This window comes from Tupaia chinensis, unplaced genomic scaffold (genome assembly GCF_000334495.1).
Source record: "Tupaia chinensis unplaced genomic scaffold, TupChi_1.0 Scaffold143886_1, whole genome shotgun sequence".
NCBI lineage: Eukaryota > Metazoa > Chordata > Mammalia > Scandentia > Tupaiidae > Tupaia > Tupaia belangeri.
Window position 1 is genome coordinate 1,018,387 of NW_006203737.1, and position 22,835 is coordinate 1,041,221.

Below are 22,835 nucleotides of genomic sequence, written 5' to 3' on the forward strand. Positions count from 1 at the left end.
AGCATGACAAGTGTATGTGCATGCGTGCCCAAAGGAGAGGGAGACAGAGGAGAAGAGAGTGCAGAATCATTCTCCGTAGGAGGTGCTTTCTTGCTGTCCCTCTCCTTCTCTGTCTCTCCCCAGCAAGTGCATGCACCCTCTGGCAAATGAAGAAAAAAACGATTGCGTCAGAGTGGGGCCAACCTGAGACGTGATGGTTAAAGCGGCTGGATCCCACATGGCCAACTGTATGGTATGAATCTCTGACCCAGTGGCTTCAAATTCATGTCGGGTGCGTGTGCATGCGTGCCCATGATCCTGGGAGGAGAATGGAGGAGAAGGAATTGAGGTGTGGCCATCCCCCCTGGTGGGTGATTTCCTGCTTCCTGTCTCTTTATCTCTCTGGAGAGCGCACATGCCTTATAGCAAAAACCTCTCCAAAAAAAAAAGGCAAAAATTATGAAAGATTGTGTAAAAGTTATTCTTTCACTGTTTGATAGATTGCACCTAAAATTTTTTTTGTTTTGCTTTTATTTTTGTTTTTGCAATGGGGTGTATGTGCTCACCAGATAGAAAAGGAAAGTAAGAAATCAGTCCTCGGGTTGGATGGCTACACTGCCATCCCTTCTCCGTTATTCTCCTTGCAGGATTTTGGGCAGATGCACACTGGCCCAATGTGTTTTTCAAGCTGCAGGTCTGGGGCTTGAACTGAGCAGATGGCCATGTGGGACCCGCCATCTTAACCACTAACCACCATGCCACTGTCTGGCCCACCTGAAAACTTTTAGGTTTTCCCTTTGTGTAAAGATTTTTACTACTTACTCGATTTCCCCAATGGTTACAGGAATATTCATGCTTGTTAATTCTTCTTGAGTCAGTTTGGACAACCTATATTTTCTGTATATTATTAAATTCATTGGTATTAAATTATGTATAATAGGGCCAGCAGGTGGCATGGTGGTTAAAGTGTTGGACTGCCACATGATTGACCGCGGTTTGAGCCCCCGGCTTGCTTTCTCACTTTCCCTTCCTCTCTTTCTCTGTCTCTCTCTGGTCAGATTAAAAAAAATTAATAACAAAGATCCAGCAGATGGTGTAACTGTTATGTTGTTGGACTCCCATGCGGCCAACTGTGGTTCAAGTTCAAGACCTGGTGGCTTGAAACTTGCACCAGCTGTGTGTGCATGCATGCCCAAGATTCCCATAGGAGAATGGAGAAGGGATTGCAGCATGGTCATCACCCGCGGGGGGTGAATTCAAGCTTTCTCTCTCTTTCTGGCAAGTGCATGCACCCTGTAGCAAAAATTGCTCTAAAAAAAATAACGATAACAAATACAATTATAGTTCTCTCAAAATTATATATAATATATTGACAATGAGTCTCTTTGAGCAAATTTTACTTAGGTTCCTCTGAATTCTTTTGAGCAAATTTTACTTAGGTTCCTCTGAATTCTTTTCCCAACTAGGCTTTGTCTTTTGGACATCCATGTCTTTTTGAACATTGCCTAGTTTTAGTAAGAATCCTGTCAAGTCCTTTTAGCCAGAATCCCTCACCCTTAGTATGTGATCACTCTTGATATCTGACTAAATTCTTTATCCCTGTCATCCTTCAGGTGATGTCTGATCACTCTGGCTTGCCTTCAGCAAGTAGTATACCAGGTCAGCTTAGCCAGAAAGCCCCTTATTCCTATTTCTTCTTGTTAATTTTTCATCTACTGACCCCCAACCTGCTCGTTGGCTATAGATTCCCACTTTTTCTGGAGTCGAGCCCAATCTTTCTTCCCTACCGCAAAACTCCATTGCACTGATATGTGAACATGTCAAAATGGCCCTAAATAAAGTCGGCCATACTGTTTTAACATGTGTCATTGGGTATTTCTTTAACAATGTATCACTTTGAAAAGTATTATTTATTTAATTTTATTATTATTATTTTTTAATATGACCAGAGAGAGAGAGACACACAGAGAGAGGGAAAGTGAGAAAGCAAGCCACCAGATCCCAGACTTGGACTACTGTTGGCCATGTGGGAGTCCAGCACCTTAACCACCATGCCACCTGCTGGCACCAACAATGTATCTTTGACACTTTTTTCTCTATATCTAGTAATACCACCTGTTTAACTTCCAGCATAGTTATTTGTGACTTTTCTCACTTTTATTAGTCTAGCCAAAATACGTTCAATTTTATCAATCTATTTAAGGATGCTAATATTTGTTTGGTAATCCTCTTTGTTGTATTTGTGTTTTTTTTGCTTCATAGAGTTTTTTGTTTTTCAAAAAATTATTGATTTTATTTTCTCTTAACCTTTGAGTACACTTCTTTAGAATCTTCTGTGTAATGCATACTGAGGTATGATGATTGTCTTTTTAAAAATTATTTATTTTATATTTATTTTTTACATTTACTTATTTTTACATTTTCCTACAAATGTTTACTTTGCATATCAAAAATTTCTGTTTATACTCCATGCTTCTTGACAGTTAATAAAGAACTTTCAAAATTTCAAGAAACTGGGGACCAGTAGTTAGAGTAATGGCTATGTTGCTGGACTCCCATGTAGTTGACCACGGTTCAAGTCCTGGACCCAGTGGCTTAAACTCACTCCAGGCACATGTGTGTGCATGCCCAAGATCCAGAGAGGAGAATGGAGAAAGGATTGCAGCATGGCCATCCCCCCTGAGGGGTGATTTCTCGCCTTCTGTCTCTCTCTCTCTCTGTCTTTCTGGCAAGTGCTCATGCCCTATAGCAAAAACCTCTCCAAAAAGAAAAAAAAAATATTTACATGACAACTACTCAGACTTTTGAAAAACAAACATCCACCACAGAATTCACATGTGAACCTTCTCACTTCAGCCCTGCCTATTAAGTATTCTGTGATATACCATCTGCTAGCAAAGGTCAGTCTCTTTTTCTTCCTTCAAAATCTTCCTCAAGATAAACCTCTGGTTGTGGCTGCTCTTTTGCAGTCTCTACTGATTACAATGTAGGACTGGGAAAGTCCAGGTTATTTTATGGTACGAATTTTTTCATATATCTTCTCCAACCCTCTCTGCCGGGCAGAACTGTTCATGGTGCCAGGCTATCCTTCCAAGAGCTTCCATTGACTTACTTGAGATTTACCTTAGCTAAATAGTTTTCTGGTTTAATCTTCAAATGTGACATTCCAGTCAAAGCCCTGTCCAATAATGAGCCTTTCCAGTTTCTGATTCAAGGCAACAGGTATTGAACTTATACAAAGAACCATTCTGGCACAAAATAAGAAAACTCTCAAATATTTTCATATTGCAGAGGAGTCAGGGAAGGAGAAAAGTTTATGTTTCCATTTAAAGAAACAAAGAAAAAACATTTTAACAAATTGCTAAATCTATCAACAGCTCAAAAGAAAGCAAAATCCTTAAATTGGGAAAGCAAAACATAGTAGAGAAAAAGACAGTAATATTTTACTCAAAAGTCATAAATTTCTATTTCCCCAGTTCAGTTTTACGTAATTAATCTTTCTTCTGTTGAATTTGCTGTGTTATTGTGGTCCAATCTTTCCATTTAAATCGTGGAAGTTAACATTCAACATTATTATTGATATTTCTTGTCCCCAGCATTAAGTTGGACATTTTCTTGGTTGCTTTTTGTTCTTCTATTTCTGTATGTGTCTTTAGTTTTCTTGGTAAAGTGCTCCTTTTAGAACTTCTTGAAGAGCTGGCCTGGTGTTGGTAAACTCTTACAGGCTTTGTTTATCTGAGAACGTTTTTATGTTTTCTTCCCATACGAAGAATTATCTTGCAGGTATAGTATTCTTGGTTGAAACTGTTTTTCACTTAACACTTAGAATATATTTTCCCATTTTTCCTTGTTCGCATTGTCTCTGATGAGAGGCCTGATGTTAGCCTGATGGGATATCCTTTATATGTAATCCGAAGTTTCTCTTTTGCCAATTTTTAGTATCTTGTCTTTGTGGATTTGACCAATCTGGCTATGATGTGACCTGGAGAAGATCTTCTTGGGTTGATTCTTAGGGGTCCTTTGTATTTCTTGGGTTTGGATATTTGAATGCTTTTTCTAGATTTGGAAAGTTTTCTTCCATGATTTCATGGAATAAATTATCAATGCCCTTATTAGTTTCTTCACCTTCTGGGATACCGATTATCCAGATGTTTGGGCACTTAATGGTATCTAGTATTTCTTGTATAGTATTATCATTTTTTTCTGGTTATTTTCTCAGTTTTTTCTGGTTGCTTTTTCTAGGTCAGTGTTTTTGCCTTCAGCCTCTGAGATTCGATCTTCTGCATGGACTAATCCGCTTTTAATACTTTTGAGGGAGGATTTGACTTCCTATATTGCAACCTTCATCTCTAACAGCTCCATCTGATTCTTTTTTATGGTGTGTATTTCCTCTTTCAGATAGTGTAAGAACTTCCTCACCTCCTGGAACTCATCGTCTCTTTTCTTTTGCATCTTCTGGAGTTCATTGTCTCTCAACTCTCATTTAGTTTTGTCACTACGAATATTCTGAATTCTCTATCAGACATTTCCATTAGTTCCACTATACAGTCTGTGGAAGGTCAAGGCTTTTTCTTTTCACTTATGGGAGAGATATTTCCTTGGTTTCTCATATTTCTTGTGCCTTTGTGGTGGTTCCTGGTCATTCTGTGAAAAATATTTCTCTTCTATTGTGTTTTGAAACGTGGTATCCACAGAAAGAAATTATGAGTTCAGATATATAAAAAGAAGTTTCTCCCTTAAAGCAGGAAGTTCAATAAGCATTGAGGATTTCAAGAATCCTAAAAATATTCAGAAGCTTGGCAACTGTGCACCTAGGCCTGTCTAGACACTCAGTCTCTGGAGAGTGAGGAGCAGAGCAGGAAGGTAAACTTAAAAAAATAAAAGCAAAAGGGAAAGAAAAGAAAAAAAAGAAGAAGAAACTAGGTAAAATGACCACAAAAAAAGGAAAAAAAATATTTTTTAAGGTAAAAAATGAAAACCAAGCAGCGCCCTAGCGCACCACGTGAACACACCAGGACATACCTCAGATTTAAAATGGCTTCTGAAATTAGCAAGAAAAAGAAAAGGCCCAAGGTGAGAAAAAGTGGTTCAAAAATTAAAAAAAAAAATCAAGAGAGAGAGAGAGACAGACAGAGACAGAGAGAGGACAGAGGTTGCCCTACCTTGTCTGAGTGTTTTGGGAGTCTAAAAGATGAGGTTTAGAGCATAACTTTAGTTGTCTTGGTCCCTCTTGTTTCATAGGGTTCTGTCTTGACTTTGTAATCACCTTCTATCTACTTTATTAATTTTCCTTTCATTGCCTTTTTTTAAGAGAGAGATTTTTGCTATAGGGTGCCTGTGCTTGCCTGAGAGACAGAGAGAGAGAGACAGAGAGAGAGAGAGAAAGTGAGAAATCACCCCCCCCCCGAGGGGGGTGGCCATGTCACATTCCCTTCTCCTCCATTCTTCTCTTGGGGTTTTGGGCATGCATGCACACGTGCCCGGCATGAGTTTTAACCCTCCAGGTTTGGGACTCGAGCCTCAGATGACTACATGGGAGTCTAGTGATGTAACCATTACACAATCTGCTGGTCTCCCTTTCATTGCCTTTTAAGTTAAAAATTTAACTCATTAGTTTCTCTCCCCATTTTCTTTTTTGTCATAAGCAGTTAAAATTACATTTCCTGCTAAGTACCACTTTTGTTATATCATGTGCTTCATTAATTGGTAATTAGGTATAGACAAAGATTTTTTGCTTGGCCAAACTTTAGTCAGGCTTCCTAACATTTTCCTAGGCTCATCTATGCACTTCCTTGTAAAATACAGTTTTAACAAAAACCCTGCTATGTCAGTTAAGCAAAAAGCCTCACTCTCATTATCTGGTCACCCTCAACATCTTATTAGATTCTTTATTTGCCACTATTCCCCAGGTGATGTCTGATCACCCTTGCCTGTCTTCAGCATGAATATTCTTAGGCTAGAATTCCCCTTACCTTAGGACCAGTAGACGGTGTAATGATGATATCACTGGACTCCCATGTAATCAACAGTGGTTCAAGTCCTGGAGCTGGTGGTTTAAACTCATGCCAGGCGCATGTGCATATGCATGCCCAAAATCAGAGAGGAGAATGGAGGAGAAGGGATTGTGGCATGGTCCATCCACTTGGGGGTGGGGGCGATTTCTTGCTTTCTTTCTGTCTCTCCAGCTAGCGCATGTGTCCTATAGCAAATAAACAAACAAATAAACAAACAAACACAACTCTCAAAAAAAATCCTTCTTACCTCAGATGTTTCTTCTCAGTAATTTTCCATCCATGGACTCTCACCCTGTTCCTTGGCTACAAATTCCTGATCTGCCCACTCAGTCCAATCTCTCTCCACCTTCATAACACCTCATTCCAATGGTCCCTGTACCTATTATGATGGTCCTGAATAAAATCTTTCCTACTGTGCTTTTTTTTTGGAGTGATTTTTGCTATGGGGCACATGTAATCCCTGCAGAGAGACAGAGAGTGAGAAATCACACACACCCAGGGGGAATAGCCATACTGCGCAATCCCTTCTGTTGGAATTCTGGTCACATGTGTACATGTGCCCAGCATGAGTTTTAAGTTGCCAGCTCTGGGAATGAACTGCAGTTGGCTATGTGAGAGTCCAGCTCCCCAACCACTAGCCACTTGCTGGGCCCCCTACTGTGCTTCAGCAAGTATCATTGAATATGTTTTTCTTTAACAGTAATTTCTTCTGGGCCAGCAAGTGGTATAGTGGTTAAAACACTGGACTCTCATGTGCCAGTCTCAGTTTAAGCCTTGGACTCAGTGGCTGGAAACTCATGCCTGCATGCCCGGAATCCCTGGAGGAGAAGGGATTGTGGTGTAACCATTCCCATGGGGGATGATTTATCACATTCTCTCTGCCTCTGTGTCTCCAGTGAGTGCAGTACCCTATAGTAAAAATCTCTCTTAAAAGAAAAAAAAAAGGAAAAGAAAAGGAAAAAGAAAAAAAGAAACAGTATTGATTCAAATATTAATGTCTACATGTTTTGAATCATCAGAATGGTTTTCATTTTGGTTCATTTATAGTGTTTTAAATTTGTAAATATACAAGAGTTTATTTTTTTCTTTAAAAAAATGTAGAAGCAACTTTATAGATTCTTATATAAGAATCTACATATATACAAGAAACTCATGTACAGAGCACCCAAATTACCAGAAAAGTGTACCTCAGCCCTCCTTTTTTGTTCTGTAAAAAGAGAACAGACTATAGGATAAATGATTCCTTCTTGTTCTTTCTCTTAGGTTTTTGCCATAGAACATGTATGCTCACCAGAAAGAGACAGAGACAGAGAGAGGGAAAATGAGAATCAACCCCCAGGAGTGATGGCCACACTATAATCACCCTTCTCCACTCTTGGGATTTTGGGCATACAAGCACATACACACATGAGCTTGGTGTGATTTTTCAAGCCACCAGGTCCAGGATTTGAACCATGGCCAGCTATGTGAGAGTTTAACATCTTAACCACCATGCCACCTTCTTTTTTCTTTTTTTAAAGCTGCCAGGTTCAGTACATTCAACACTCAAACCATGGTCGGCCATGTGGGAGTCCAGCGCCCTTAACCACCATGCCACCTGCCAACTCCCCATCCTTGTTAATTGTGTCCACCTATGTGGTCAGTTCTTCAAGTTGGGTTTCTATTCTTTTGCTAGGATTTGTGTGTGTGTGTGTGTATGTGTGTGTGTGTGTGTGTGTGTGTGTGTGTGTGGGTGAATCAGGCTGTTCAGTCTAGAACTATTTTTTTTAGGATTATTTATTTAATTTTGTTTATTATTTTAATTCGCCAGAGACACACACACAGACACACACACACACACAAGAACAGAGAGAGAGAGAGAGAGAGAGAGAAAGAGAGAGAGAGAGAGAGAGAGAGAGAGAGGGGAAAAAAAAGAACGCAAGCTGCCAGGTCTGTGACTTGAGCCATGGTCAGCCATGTGGGAGTCCAGGGCCTCAACACCATACCACCTGTTGGTTCCTTCAGTCTAGCTTTGACTTTGTGTGCAACTTTCTGGTCAAGACTCTGGAGAAGACTAGAAAGAATAATGGCGGGGCTGTTTTTACCCACCCCCCGGGCCATGTGGAGCCCAGTACTTTAACCACTATGCCACTTACTGGTCCCAAAACAAATAATTTTTTCTTGGAGAGGTTTTTGCTGTAAGGTGCATGTGCTCGCCAGAAAGACAGAGAGAGACAGAGAGACAGAAAGCGAGAAATCACCCCCTGGGGGGATGGCCACGCTGCAATCCTTTCTCCTCCATTCTCCTCTTGGGATCTTGGGCACACACGCACACACACACCCGGCATGAGTTTAAGCCATTGGGTCCAGAATTCGAACCGTGGTTGACTACATGGGAGTTCAGCAACATAGCCATTAAGACAATAGCTGGTCCCCTAGTCAGATTTATTTTAGTGTATACATTTTAGATAAGGGAGTCAGCAGATTATGAGCTCACAGAACATTAAGATGGTTGTGACTTAAATACCTTTCTCTTAGAAGAGAGGAAAGTGAGGGGATATAGGTAATTTTAGAGTATATTATTTTTAGGGGGAAAAAAAGGTCCAATGCTCAGATGATAGTGAGTAAATAAGTCTCTTTGGGAGCTGGATGGTCTTGAGAAATGGACAATAGCTGGCGACAGATGTGTGGATGTTTCTCAATCTTTCTTCCTGCCATCTGAGCTTAGTTAATGAAACTTCAGGGAAAGAATCAAAGATAATTGTTTGTTTATTTTCCTTTGGTGGGTCCACTCTACAGGCCAATCATGGAACCCTAGAGAAAACTATTTTCTTGCATTTTGGGAGATGAAATGGATCAATGATGATTGACAGACAGGGAGTAGGGAGAGAGGAAAGAGAGAAACGTTGGGTGCTCACTTCGGCAGCACGTAATACTAAAATTGGAACGACACAGAGAAGATTGGCATGACCCCTGTGCAAGGATGACATGCAAATTCGGGAAGCATTCCACATTTTGATAAAGTACATGAGTCTGAGCTGGTGAAATAGAATTTTATGACTTCTGACTAAAACATTACTGACCTTCTTCTATGCTTTGTTTTCCAGAGTTAAGGAGTTTTGTTTTCTCTTGAGTTGTGGACAGATCCATGTACCTACTATTCGAACAGAATCCTAGCCTGTTTCCTGGCTTTAAGTCTTAAGGAAAGTTCTTTTGATGTTTTTTTTTTATTTTGTTTTATTAAAGCTAAAACTGCCTTTCTTGAAATTAAAAAATATCTATTTAATGACCACAGTAAACTATATAGCCTCAGCTAGGTGCTACTTTGTAGTATATTTATTGTACTCAGAGTGTCATGCCAAAGTCAACATGTATTCACAGATATGTAAATATTAGCTGAACTTGCTATTGAAAGTATTTAGATTAAGATATTTTGTGAATCAATGAAATGGGAGAAAAATAAAAAAAAAGAATGGAAAGCAACTGCAGATACCAGAGACAGTGTGGGAAGAGGGTGGGAAATGGCAGAGGGTGAGATATAAGGGGAAAAATATATATATAAGAAATGGAAAGTAATTTGTTGACAATAGCATGTATGATTAAGCCACTTTATAGTGTATTCTGATTGGGAAATCGCATTTTGTATGCTGTGATGATGTGCAGTGAAAGAATGTAAAATAAATTAATAAAAAAGAGAGAGAGAGAAACTTTGGTTCTGAAACTATTTTTCCAACTTAGTATGTAAAAAACTCAGTGTTTAGGGATCAGTTTCTGAGACTCCACACTATGCATGTACCTATGCATTTGAGTTGTCAAAAATTTGGTAAATCATTTTTTATTTTTATTTTGAATCTTTTCTTAACTTTCCACCTAGTGTTTAACAAAGGCATCATCTTCTACTCCTTAGGTAGCAGTAGTAAACTAATCATGCAGGTGTCACAGTTATAGCAATGGGAGAATGCTCCCTGGGCAAGCCCGTAGGTTCTACTTTAAGGTAGCACTCTCATTTCCATGTTCCTTTTTGTTTGGGGGCCTAAAGGATATTTCATGTTTTGTTTTGAGGACTGTTGTGCTCTTGAAACAGCTCTTCTCAACACTGAGATTGTTTTGCATTATGTGGTTGAGTTTGTTAAAAAAATACTGAGATCTGGCTCCCATCCCAAACTAATTAAGTCCAAATGTTGGGGGCTGAGACCAAGGCATCGGCATTTTTTGTTTGTTTGCCTTTGCTATAGGGCACGTGGGCTTGCCAGAGAGAGGGAAAGTGAAAAATTGACAAGGGGGGGCGAGGAGGGGGCGGGCATGGTTGCATCACAACCCTTTCTCCATTCTCGTCTTGGGATTTTGGACATGTGTGCACATGTATTTAGCATGTGTTTCAAGTTGCCAGGTCCAGGACTCAAATCACATGGTTTGTTTTGAGAATGGTGCAATTAAAAAAAATGCTTACTATCTTTTTCCCAAAGCATTAATATGTTGCATATTGTTTTTAAAAAAGATATTACTGTGTCATTTCACCAGAAAGATTAGTTAAATCAAAGGTTCATGTTTTAATAGTCATAACTTTAAAATCTGAGTAAGCATTCCCAGCAAAATATATTTTCAAGTGATTTTGCAGGGCAGATGGCTTTTGTTAAAGCACTGACATCTAGAAGGCTGTTAAGTAATAATAATAATAAAAATCTTTGATTGTAAAAGGTAAAAATTTTCATGGGTTAAAGATTCCATAAAAAAATTACAATTTAAATGTAAAATCAAGAAAAATACTTGGAATGCATGTGGTAGAAAAGGGTTTCAAATGAAAAAAAGAACACTATAAAGTATATAAGTTATGAAGAAAAGGGAATTTATTGCTCTCACAGCTAGCATATAGTAAAGGTCAGGGTCTAGAGCATGTCATCAGGACCACCAGCAGAGGGCCAGATGGAAGTGATGAAGATGTCCCTTGATCCAGGAAAAAGTGGGAACCAGTAGTTAGCGTAATGACTGTGTCGCTGGACTCCCACGTAGTCGACTGCGGTTTGTGTCCTGGACCCGGTGGCTTAAAACTCACGCCAGGTGCGTGTGCGTGCCCAAGATCCCTAGAGGAGAATGGAGGAGAAGGGATTGCGGCGTGACCATCCCCCCGGGGGGTGATTTCTCGCTTTCTGTCTCTATGTCTCTCTCTGTCTGTCTGGTGAGCGCACACGCCCTATAGGGAGCAAAAACTTCTCAAAAAAAAAAATAAATAAAAGCTGAGGTCTTTTACTAGTAAAAGGATAACAAGGTATGAACATTCTTCTAAAAGAGTTCACACTGGACAGGGGCCAGCTGGTGGCACGGGGTTGAGGTGGGTGACTCCCACTTGGCTGACTGCACGGTTTGAGTCCCAGACCTGGTGACTTGAAAAATGTGCTGGGTGCATGTATATGTGTGCCCAAAATCCTAGGAGGAGAATGGATGAGAAGGGATTATGACCCCCCTGGGGGGTGATTTCTCACTTTCTCTATCTCTGGTGAGTACATGCACCTTACAGAAAAAAACAAAAACTACAAAAAGAAAAGGAGTGTGGGGTTAGCAGATGGCATAGCAGTTATGTCACCGAACTCTCACATGAATGACTGTGGTTCAAGTCCCAGATCCAGTGGCTTAAAACTCATACCAAGTGTGTGTGCGTGAGTGCCCAGGGTTTCAGGAGGAGAATGGAGAAGATTGTGCTGTGGCCATCCCCCTGGGGGAGAAGGTGATTTCTCACTTTTCCTCTCATTGTCTCTGTCTGTCTCTGGTGAGCACACACAACTTAAGGCAAAAAGCTCTTAAAAAAAAAAAGAGTTAACATAGGACAAATGTAAGTCTTATGAAGATGGGGGAAGGGACAGAGTTTGGCGAAAATCCATTAGCAGAAGTTGTCAGAAGCAACTTGCTGGCAGTGATGGTAATCAGTTCAGTAGTATTTGTGGTCAGCCTAAAGAAGATCGTGAGGCTGGAATTATCCTGAGAAAAATTGTCTTGTGAAGGTCAGCCACTTAGTCAACAGGGACTAACCAGAATGGCAGCTGGTCAGCCATCTCCCTTCTCCATTTGTCCTCTAGCCTGTAAGTTAGCATAGTAATGACTTTTCTGGGTAAACTTTCTCTTTTTAAGAGGTAACTTTCTTATAAATAATTATAGATTAATATTCTGATGTAAGAGAGAGATGTTCAAGTGACTGATTAATATGTCATCTTTGAATAAGAAAATTCAAATAAAACAGAAATGAGGTAATATTTTTATACATCACATTAGTAATAGTGAAAATATTATTTTATGCTATCATAGTCACAATGAGATAGAGTTAGACCCACTTACAGGTAGATAAGGTAAGAGCCCTGAAAGGAAGTCACTGTGTTTTTCCTTTTAATGAAGTCTCTTTGTTTTTCCTCTATGGTCTGGTTAATGTAAAATATACATACCCCTTACGTGTCTATAAAGAATTTATGACTCCTTACTAATAAGGTAAGAGATAGGGATATTGAACACACAGACAGGGTAAAACCAAGATGGAATCACAATGGCTAAATTTTCACAACCAAAAGCCAGGAACATTGGAACTCATAGCAACTGTAGCTAAGGGCAACAGTTTCTATTTAGTAACTGTATTCTAATAAATACAGAGCTGTGATCTGCTGACCACACAAAAAATAGGGTAATAAATCTCTCAGACTACCATGTAACTCTTTTCTAAAGCCCACTTTCTTATCAAAAAGCCAACCCATTGCTCAGACTGCTAAATAAAACCCCTTCACCTCCAGCCCCCTTTCAGCAACCCATTAGGGCCCCCTTCCATTGCATTGGAAATTTTTTCTCCTTTCCTAATAAACTCTGCTTTACTCTCCTCTCTGTGTCTATGTTTTTAATTCTTCATGAGCGTAGGATAAGAACCAGCATGGATGTTTGATCTGATCACCCAACATTCCCACATCAACAGTGCATTGGCAATAAATTGGAGCAACAGGAAAATTTGTGAAATTGCTTTTGGGGAGAACTAGTATCTCTCAGCACACAAAATACATAAACTTTATGACCCAGGATTTCATTTCTAGCTAATGATCTTTCGTGTCTACTATCTCATGTGTTCAAAATATATATATGCATTTCCTGACTTTGAACACATTCTCATTTTCATAGTTGAGTTAAAAAATCTTTTTTGGAGGGTGCAACAGGTGGCATGGCATGGTGGTTGAGGCACTGGATGCCCACATGGCTAATCATGGTTCAAGTCCCCAATCCCCCCGTGTGTGTCTCTCTCTGGTCAAATTAAAATAAATGAATAAAAATAAATGAATAATTATTTTAAAAAAAACCCTTTTGGAATACAAAGTTGAGTGAAAGACTCTCAAATGCTAAGTAGTGCCTTTTATAAATAAGAGATACAATATTGATACACATATATGTGTATATGTCTGGAAGAATATTGTAAGCATGAGCAAGACAACTGTGATGATGAGTGCCTCTAAGATATGAAATTATGGAATATGTGGTTAGTTAGAAGAAGACTCTTCCTTAACTGAAAGTATGTATGCTAAAAATATTTACCTCAAACAAGTTTTGTTTTTATAATAATTTTTTAGAAAGTAACAAAGTAGTTTTTACTTCTGAGCAGCATGTGTGAAGCAAGTTCATGTCTCCCCTGACTATAACTAAAGAATGGATATCTTGCAAAATCATATTTAAAGACATCAGAAAACTATAGAAGCAATGATCACTAACTAGACAAAAAAAAAAATCCAGTGTGAAAAACTATATAAGCGTGGGTAGATTTCTAGTCACAATTTTTAAAATTTTTGCCTTAAGGTGTGTGTGCTTGTAGGAGAGGAACAGAGAGAAGGAAAGGGAGAAATCACTCCCTAGGGAGTGGCCATGGCACAGTCCCTTCTTTATCCTCCTCTCTGGATTTTGGACACGCGTCTCCACATACCCTGCATGATTTTCAAGCTTCCAGGTCTGGGATTCGAACTGTGGTCAGCCATGTGGGAGTCCAGTGCCTTAATACCATACTAACTGTTGGCTCCTAGTCACTATTTTCTTGCTGGAGGCATTTGCTGATTGTGGATATGAATGAAGTGTCACTGCTGGGAAAAGAGAAGCCAGCAGCAAAGGTTTTATTGGTCATATGAACCTGGGATCATAAAATTGGAAATCAGAGAAGCCTCAAAGAAACAGATAGTGCTACAATACATTGTTTTTGCAGATTGTGGAGTTGTCTGAGTTCCTATCTCACGATCTTGAAAATTGTGCCATGTGGACAAAAGGAGGAGATAGCATAACAGAGTTTATTGAAAGAAAAGTTCTCAGCAGGGAGGGTTCCTGAAAATAAAATGCCTATTTGGGGTTCTGGTCAAGAGTTTTTCTCTAGCAATCCAAGCAAGAGGGTCTCTCTCTATCAAGAAGTGGGTTTCAAAGGAACTAAAACTGTCCATGGAGTCAGGATATTGGTTCCCTTTCTTAACTGATAATTGAGGTAATCTATTACTCAAGTTTTCTTTCCTTTTTATTTGTTTTTAGAGGTTTTTACTTTAGGGTATGTGTGTTCACTAGAGAGGGAAAGTAAGAAATCACCCCTCAAGGGCTAACTGACCTTGAGAATCTGCATTCCTTGTCTGGTGGCTACAGGTCACAAAGACCACACTCTTGGTTCTGGAATATAATTGCATTAGGTCATGCTATGGGTCATACCTAGGTCAATAGTTTCTGCAAACTGTGTCCTATGTGCAAGTAGTTTCTTACGAATGCTTAACAGCTGTGACTCCATCTTTGGGCCTATGTCCAGACTACCAGTTTTTTAGAGTTCTATCTCCTATATCATCAGGAGTTCATGTGGAAGATTTAAATAGCTAAGTTAATGGCTTCTGAGGGGCAAAATAGAATATTCTGAGGTCTTATGCTATTGAGTGTGTAAAAAGGTTTACCTAGAAAAGAAATTGCTTTACTAACTAACTAAATAAATAAATAAAGGTCAGAGAACTATAGGGAAGAAGAGGTGGCTGAACCACTGCAAAGGAAAAGTTATAAGGAAAATGGGAGATTTTAAGTCTCACAAAGCTAATATTAACTAAGGGTCAGACATTGGAACATGCAGTCAGACTCACCTGCAGCAGGAGCAGATGTAAATGGCAACATGTCTTCCTACCTGGAAAAAGCACGGGTCTTTTATATTATTAATAGGAAAAGGGGGGCCGACAGGTGATGTGGTGTTTAGGATGCTGGACTCCTACATGGCTGGCCGTGGTTTGAGGGCTGGACTTCGTGACTTGCTTTCTCACTTTCCCTCTCTCTCCCTGTTGCTTTCTGGTGGAATTTGAAAAAATAATAAATAAATAAATAAAAGTATTCTTTAAAAACCATAGTAAAAGGTATGCAATACATCGATGTTGTTCTGAAAGAGTTTGTGCTGGACAACAATAACAGAGGAGGGTCGTATGGATATGGAGAAAGGACAGGATTCAGTGACAGTCCATTAGCAGAAGTTGTCTGAAGTGACTGACTGGCAGTGATGGTAATCCATTCAGCAGCATGGACCGTTGGCCTACGGGAGTTTGCAAACCTAAGATTATCTCAGGAAAGAATCTTATGACAGAAGTCACATAGTCAATAGGGAGCAAACACAAGCTGATGTGACAGGCAGATAAGATATAGCAGCACCCTCATAGGTGATCCACATTTTGAAGTTAGTGATCAAGTATTTTCAAATGTATGGCTAAAATGCTTGACTTAATAGAGGCAATGATGAACAAATAAATGAAAGACTGGATTATTTCATTTTTTAATTGGAATCTATAAAAATAATTCAGTGAAAAAATAATTAAGTGAGCGTTCTGGAGCTGATAAATAGAATATCTGAACTTCTCAATAGAGAGATTTAACAGATTGGACATAGTAGCATTACTTAAACAGGAGTTATTAATAGATCAATAGAAAATACCTAACTTGAAACAGAGAAAATGAAATGGATAAAAACAGATGACAGCATAAGAGGTATGAAGGACATGTCCAAAGGTCTAATATATGGGTAATTTGGGTCCCAGGAGCAGAAAAGAGAGGTTTGAGAAGTTTTATTCAAAAAGATATTCAAAAAGATTGCAGCCAATAACTTCTGAAATTTATGAAGAGTAAAAGCCACTCATTCAAGAAGTTGAGTGAACTCTAAGCAAGATACCTACACACAAAGGAAACTACCGCTAGACATATTGTAAAGCCGTGAAAACCAAGAGTGAATGAAGTCTGAGAGTTTTTGTAGCAAGCAGGTCTGAAAAATAATTGTTAAAGGGAATACGTCAGACCGAAGGAAAATGACCTCAGATTGAAACGGTGAACATAAAAAATAACTGGACAACACAAGTAAAAACTTCACCCAATTGACTACGTTTATGGATTAGTTTCCTATTGTTGTTATAAAAATTTACCACAAGTAGGCCAATAGGTGGCACAGAGATTGGGGGCAGCTTGATTTCATATGGCCGAAACCACAGTTCAAATCCTGGACCCAGTGGCTTGGAAATCACGCTGGGCACGTGTGTGTGCATGCCCAGAGTCGCAGGGAGAGAATGGAGGAGAGAGTGTGCTGTGGCATGGCCATCCTCCCTGGGGGGTGATTTCTCACCTTTCCTCTCTCTCTTCCTCTCTCTTTCTGTTCCCTCTCTCTCTCTGGCGAGTGTATGGACCCTATAGCAAAAACAAACAAACAAACAAAAACAAAAACAAAATCCTACAAAAAATAATGAAGAAAAAATTATCACAACTTAGTGATTTAAAAACAACAGAAAGGCCGGCTGTCGGGCTCCCGAGGCGCTGCCTCTGCCATGTCACATGTGAAGACAGGCACTGAGGATGAAGAATCAACTGAAAAGTATAAAAATATTGGACATGCAGAATCTAAATGGCCAAAAGTGGGAGGTCTTCACAAGGATCATATGTAGGAATCTAAGATTGGTGAAACTTGTGCTTGGGATAGCAAACATAAAGCATCAACTGGAGAGGCCAGCAGGTGCCGTGGTGGTTAAGGGCACTGGACTCCCACAAGGCTGACCAGGACTTGGTGGCTTGCTTTCTCTCTGTCTCTCGCTCTTGCTCTCTCTCTCTCATTCTATCCTTCTCTGGTCAAATTAAATTAATAAATAAGTAAATAAAGTTAAATAAAAAATAATTATAAAAAAAACCCATCACCTGGAAAAGACTAATGGAAAAAGAATGAAGGAAGACAAAAAGCAGCATCAGGGAAAAGATCGGCAAAGCCCAGAACACAGAAGATATAGACAGAACAAGTTGATGAGACATCTGATAAAAGCTTATATCTGAGCTCAAAATATATTATCCATCAGACCATCCACGTAGAACAGAAAAGCAGTGAACCAGGCAAATGTGTGAAGAGCATTTATGGAAACTCACAATCCAATCCACAGCAGAAAATCAGAAAGTCTGGAGGACATAAAAGCATTAAAAATTGTCATGGATAGGACTAGCAGTTAGCATAACGGCTATGTCGCTGGACTCTCACGTAGTTGACCACGGTTCGCGTTCCGGACTCTGTGGCTTAAAACACACGCTGGGAGCGTGTGTGTGCGTGCCCAAGATACCAAGTCTCCATAGGAGAAGGGACTGTGGCGTGGCCATCCCCCCTGGGGGGTGATTTCTCGCTTTCTGTCTCTCTGTCTCTCTCTGTCTGTCTGGCGAATGCACGCACCCTATAGCAAAAACCTCTCCAAAAAAAAAAAAAAAAGATTGTCATGGACACAAGAGACAAAGTGGAAGGAAAGCATGGGAGGGGAAGAGCGAAGGAAAGGAAAATTGTGGGGAAAATAGAGAGGTAAGACATTTGTGGGACACAGATATGGTTTATTATCTGTATAGTATTTTCAACTGGGATGGACTGAGGTGTCTATCATGCTGGGTAAAGTCTCTTTACAATCTAAATGATGTATAGTGATTGTATAAATAATAATAATAAAGAAAAAGAAATTAAAAACAAAAAGAAAATCAGTGCTATTAAGAGAAGCACATAAATGTGATGAGTGTGGGAACTCCTTCAAATATAATTCCCATCTTGTTCAGCATAAAATTATGCCCACTGAGGAAAAACACTGTGAGTGTGATGACGGTGGAGGGACTTTCCGGAGCAGCTCAAGTCAAACAGATCCATTACTGGGGAGAAACTACAAGTGTGAGGAATGTGGCAAAGTGTTTATGTCCTATTCTAGCCTTATAAACCACAAAAGCACTCATTCTGGGGAGAAAAACTGTGATGAGTGTGGAAAATCTTTCAATTATAGCTCTGTTCTAGGTCAGCATAAAAGGGTGCACACTGGGGAGAAGCCCTGTGAATGTGGCGTGTGTGGGAAGGCCTTTGGGAACAGCTCTGGACTTAGAGTTTACCAAAGGATCCACACAGGCCAGAAGCCTTATGAATGAGTGTGGGAAGGCCTTCAGTACTTGGAGAACACTGCTAAATCATAAAAGCATTCACTTCGGAGATATTATAAATGTGATGAGTATGAGAAATCTTTTAATTATAGCTCTCTCCTCATTTGGCATAAAGTCATCCACACTTGAGAGAAACCTTATGAATGTGATGGACGCGGGAAGGCTTTCAGGAACAGCGCAGGCCTCAGAGAGGATACAAGGATCCACAACACACAGAAACCTTACAAGTGTGATGTCTGTGGTAAAACATTTAGTTATAGCTCAGGCCTTGCAGTCCATAAAAGCATTCATCCCGGGAAGAAAGCCCATGAATGAAAAGAGTGTGGGAAATCCTTTAGTTAGAATTCACTGCTTCTTCAACTTAAAACTATTCCCACTGGAGAGAGACCTTACATATGTGATGTGTGTGGGAAAACGTTCAGAAACAATTCAGGCCTCAAAGTCCACAGGAGGCTCCACACTGGGGAAAAATCGTATAAGTGTGATGTGTGTGGAAAAGCCTATAACTCACTCTCTAGCCTTAAAAATCACAAAGGAATCCATCCTGGGGAGAAGCCCTATAAATGTAGCTATTGTGAGAAATCCTTCAACTACAGCTCTGCCCTTGAGGAGCATAAAAGGATTCATGCAAGGGAGAAACCCTTTGGGTCTGATGCGTGTGGAAAAGCCTTCAGAAATAATTAAAGTACATACACGAATCCACATCGGGGAGAGACCTTACAAGTACAAAGAATGTGGAAAAGCCTACATCTTACTCTCAAGCCTTATGAATCATAAAACGGTACACCCTGGGGAGAAACCTTTTAAGAGTGATGAGTGTGAGAAAGGCTTCATCACATACAGAACCCTTATAAAGCACCAAAAAATTCATCTTGGTGAGAAGCTCTACAAATGTGACGTGTGTGAGAGATCTTTGAATTACACCTCATTTCTTTCTCAACACAAGAGGGTCCACTCTAGAGAGAAACCCTATGAATGTGACAGGTGTGAGAAGGTATTCAGAAACAACTCAAGTCTTAAAGTTCATAAAAGAATCCATACTGGGGAGGAGTCCTATGAATGCGATGTGTGTGGAAAAGCCTACAACTCACACTCCAGCCTTATCAACCATAAAAGCACGCATCCTGACAAGATACCCTATGATACTCTATGCATGTAATGAATGTGGAAAAACTTTTCTCAAGTAGAACTCTTATAAGCCATAAAAGAGCCCACCTTGGGGAGAAACTCTTCAAGTGTGTCGAGTGTGGAAAATCTTTCAGTTATAGCTCACTCCTTTCTCAGCACAAGAGGATCCATATGGGAGAGAAACCGTATGTATGCAATAGTTGTGGGAAGACATTCAGGAACAGCTCAGGCCTCACTGTGCATACAAGGATCCACACAGGTGAGAAATCCGATGAATGTGGGAAAGCATACATTTCACATTGAAGTCTTATCAACCATAAAAGTGTCCACTATGGAGGGACCGGCAGGTGGCACAGTGGTTAAAGGCATTGTATTCCCACACAGCCTATCATGGCTTGAGTCCAAGACCTGGTGGCTTGCTTTCTTGCTTTCCCTTTCTCTGTCTTTGTCTCTGTCTGGTTAAATTAAAAAGTAACAAGGACCAGCAGTTGGCGTAATGGCTATGTTGCTGGACTCCCATGTAGCTGACTATGTTCAAATCCCAGACCTGGTGGCTTAACCTCACTCTTGGTGTGTGTGTGTGTGCGTGCCCAAGATCCTGAGAGGAGAATGGAGGAGAAAGGATTTTGGCATGGCCATCCCTCTTGGGGGGTGATTTCTTGCTTTCTGTCTCTCTGCCTCTCTCTGGCTTTCTGGAAAGCACACGTGCCCTATAGCAAAATACCCCTCAAAAAATAATAAATTAATTAAATAAATGGAAATAAATAAATAAATAAATAATTTTAAAAAAGTGTCCATAGTGGAAAGCAGTCCTATAATTGTGAGTGTGGGAAATCCTTCAATTATAGATCGGTCCTTGACCAACACAAAAAGATTCACACTGGCAAAAAGCCATACCAATGTAATGAATGTGGGAAGGTTTTTAATGTCAGATCAAGTCTCATTAAACATAGAAGAACCCATACTGGAGAGGAACCTTTAAATGTGATAAATGTTGGCAGTCATAGTGGGGCAGCTCAGAAAAGAACCTATCAGAGAGGGAAAACTGGGTGGGCCCAGGACAAGGATGCCTCTGTAGGAGGCACAGGTTAGCAAATCTCAAAGTACTTAAATGAAAGAAAAATCTTATGAATGTAAAAATGTCTGAGGTCCTTATTCATGGCTTATAATTTACATAGAATAAATAGAACCTCCTGAGGAAAAAAAAAACACACACACACACAAATGTATTACTTATCGTTCTGGAGGTTAGAAGTCTGAAATTAGTTTCACTGGGCTTAAGTTCAAGTGTATTGGCAGCATTTCTTCTTTCTTTCTTTCTTTCTTTTTTTTTTGGAGAGGTTTTTGTTATAGGGTACATGCACTCACCAGAAAGACAGAGAGAGACAGAGAGACAGAACTCCTCCATTCCCCCCCGGGATCTTGGGCACACACGCACACACACCTGGCATGAGGTTAAGCCACCGAGTCCACGACACGAACCGCTGTCGACTACATGTGAGTCCAGCAACATAGCCATTACACCAACTGCTGGACCCAGCACTTCTTCTTTCTAAAGGCAATGAGGAGAATATATTAGAGTTCTCCAGAGAAACAGAACCAACATGCATTGTCTGTGCTGCATTAGAACATTTTGGTTAATGATGAATTGCACATACAACAGTGATCCCATAGGATTATGATAGAGCTGAAAAATTCCTATCATGAAGTGACATTATAGTTGTTGTGACATTGTAGCACAATACATTATTCCGGTGGTTGTAGCGATGCTTGTATAAACCGACCTACTACATTGCCAGTCATATAAAAGTGTAACCCAGGCACCAGCAGGTGGTGTAATGGTTAAGGTGCTGGACTCCCACATGGCTGGCTGTGGTTCAAGTCCAGACCTAGTAGCTTGAAACTCATGTCAGGCATGTGTGTGTAAATGTTCAAAATCCTGAGAGGAGAATGGAGGAGGGGTTGTGTCGTCATGTCCCCTGGGGAGTGATTTCTCTCTTTCCGTCTCTCTTGTGAACACATGTGCTCAATAGCAAAAATCTCTCTCAAAAAAGTATAGCCCGTAGAATCATGTGCAGTACATAATATTTGATAATAGTAATAAACAATTACATTACTGGTTTTTATATTTACTATACTATACTTTTATCATTTGAGTATACTCTTACTTATTAAAAAAATTTTGCTATGAAACAGTAAATGGTAAAATCTGATTGATGTTACACCTTTCACGTTTGATACAGATTTTTCAGATACATAATTTTTGATTTTGTTGATTTTATCTATTCAACATTCATTACATGTATTATTGATTTCTCCTATTGCTGTTATTTATTTATTTACTTTTTAGAGAGAGATTTTTGCTATAGGGTATGTACGCTCACCAGAGAGAGAACAAGAAATCACTCGCCGAGGGATGGCCATGCACAATCCCTTCTCTATTCTTCTCTCAGGATTTTGGGCATGCACAGACACGTGTCTGGTGTGAGTTTTAAGCCGCCAGCACTGGACTACATGGGAGTTCAATGACGTAATCGTTACATCATCTGCTGGTCCCTATTGCCATTATTATAGCCTCTATTTTGTTTAACTTAGAAGTAATTGCTCATTTTCTACCATCTTGAGATAGAAACTTAAATCATTTATTTTCAGAGTTTCTTTTTTCTAAAGTTTATTTCTTCAATGAGTAGGAGAGTGAGAGAGAGAGACAACACCTTCAACAGGGTCTTGATGCACACCCGGCCCTAACAGCCCAGGACCATAGGCACACGCATGCCTGGTATACTCAGGGACGTCTCCAGACACAAATGTGTAACCTTCTCATGTGGGTTAGTTTTGAGAGTTTTATCACTCTTCCACTATCCATCCAGCCTTCAGATTTTCTTATTTTCCAACATAAAATTTAGATAGGAAATGTAGAATGACTCTTACAAAATCAAGCAAAATTAAGTCTTATCTTCATTGCTCCTTAGCTGAAAATAGTCTATAATTTCTATCTTTATTTTATCCTCTCATTGATGGATTATTTAAAAATGGGCTGTTTAACAGTTAGGCAGTTGGGGATTTTCCAGTTGTCTTTGTTAATAATTTCTAGCTACATCTTTTCTAGTAATAGTGCATATTTTAAATGATTTCAAACTTTTTTTCCACATTATTTATTATTTGTTTTTGTATATACTTTCAATCATATTGTTTGACTTACAATAAGACCATTTTGATATGTGCACATTTCTCCCCAGACCTGTTGATCAAAATATCTTTAACAGATAACACCACACCTCCCCATCCCATCAATGCTCT

The 22,835-nt window shown here is 39.6% G+C and overlaps 1 non-coding gene and 1 pseudogene across 1 annotated transcript; both read left to right on the forward strand.

Moving 5' to 3' along the window:
- Nucleotides 1-8,882: 8,882 nt before the first annotated feature.
- On the forward strand, nucleotides 8,883-8,990 carry LOC114005478 (U6 spliceosomal RNA). The gene has a single exon (XR_003547331.1). It is a non-coding gene; the product is annotated as a U6 spliceosomal RNA (small nuclear RNA).
- Nucleotides 8,991-16,789: 7,799 nt separating this feature from the next.
- Nucleotides 16,790-20,613, forward strand: LOC102476027 (zinc finger protein 62 homolog; annotated as a pseudogene).
- Nucleotides 20,614-22,835: the final 2,222 nt, after the last annotated feature.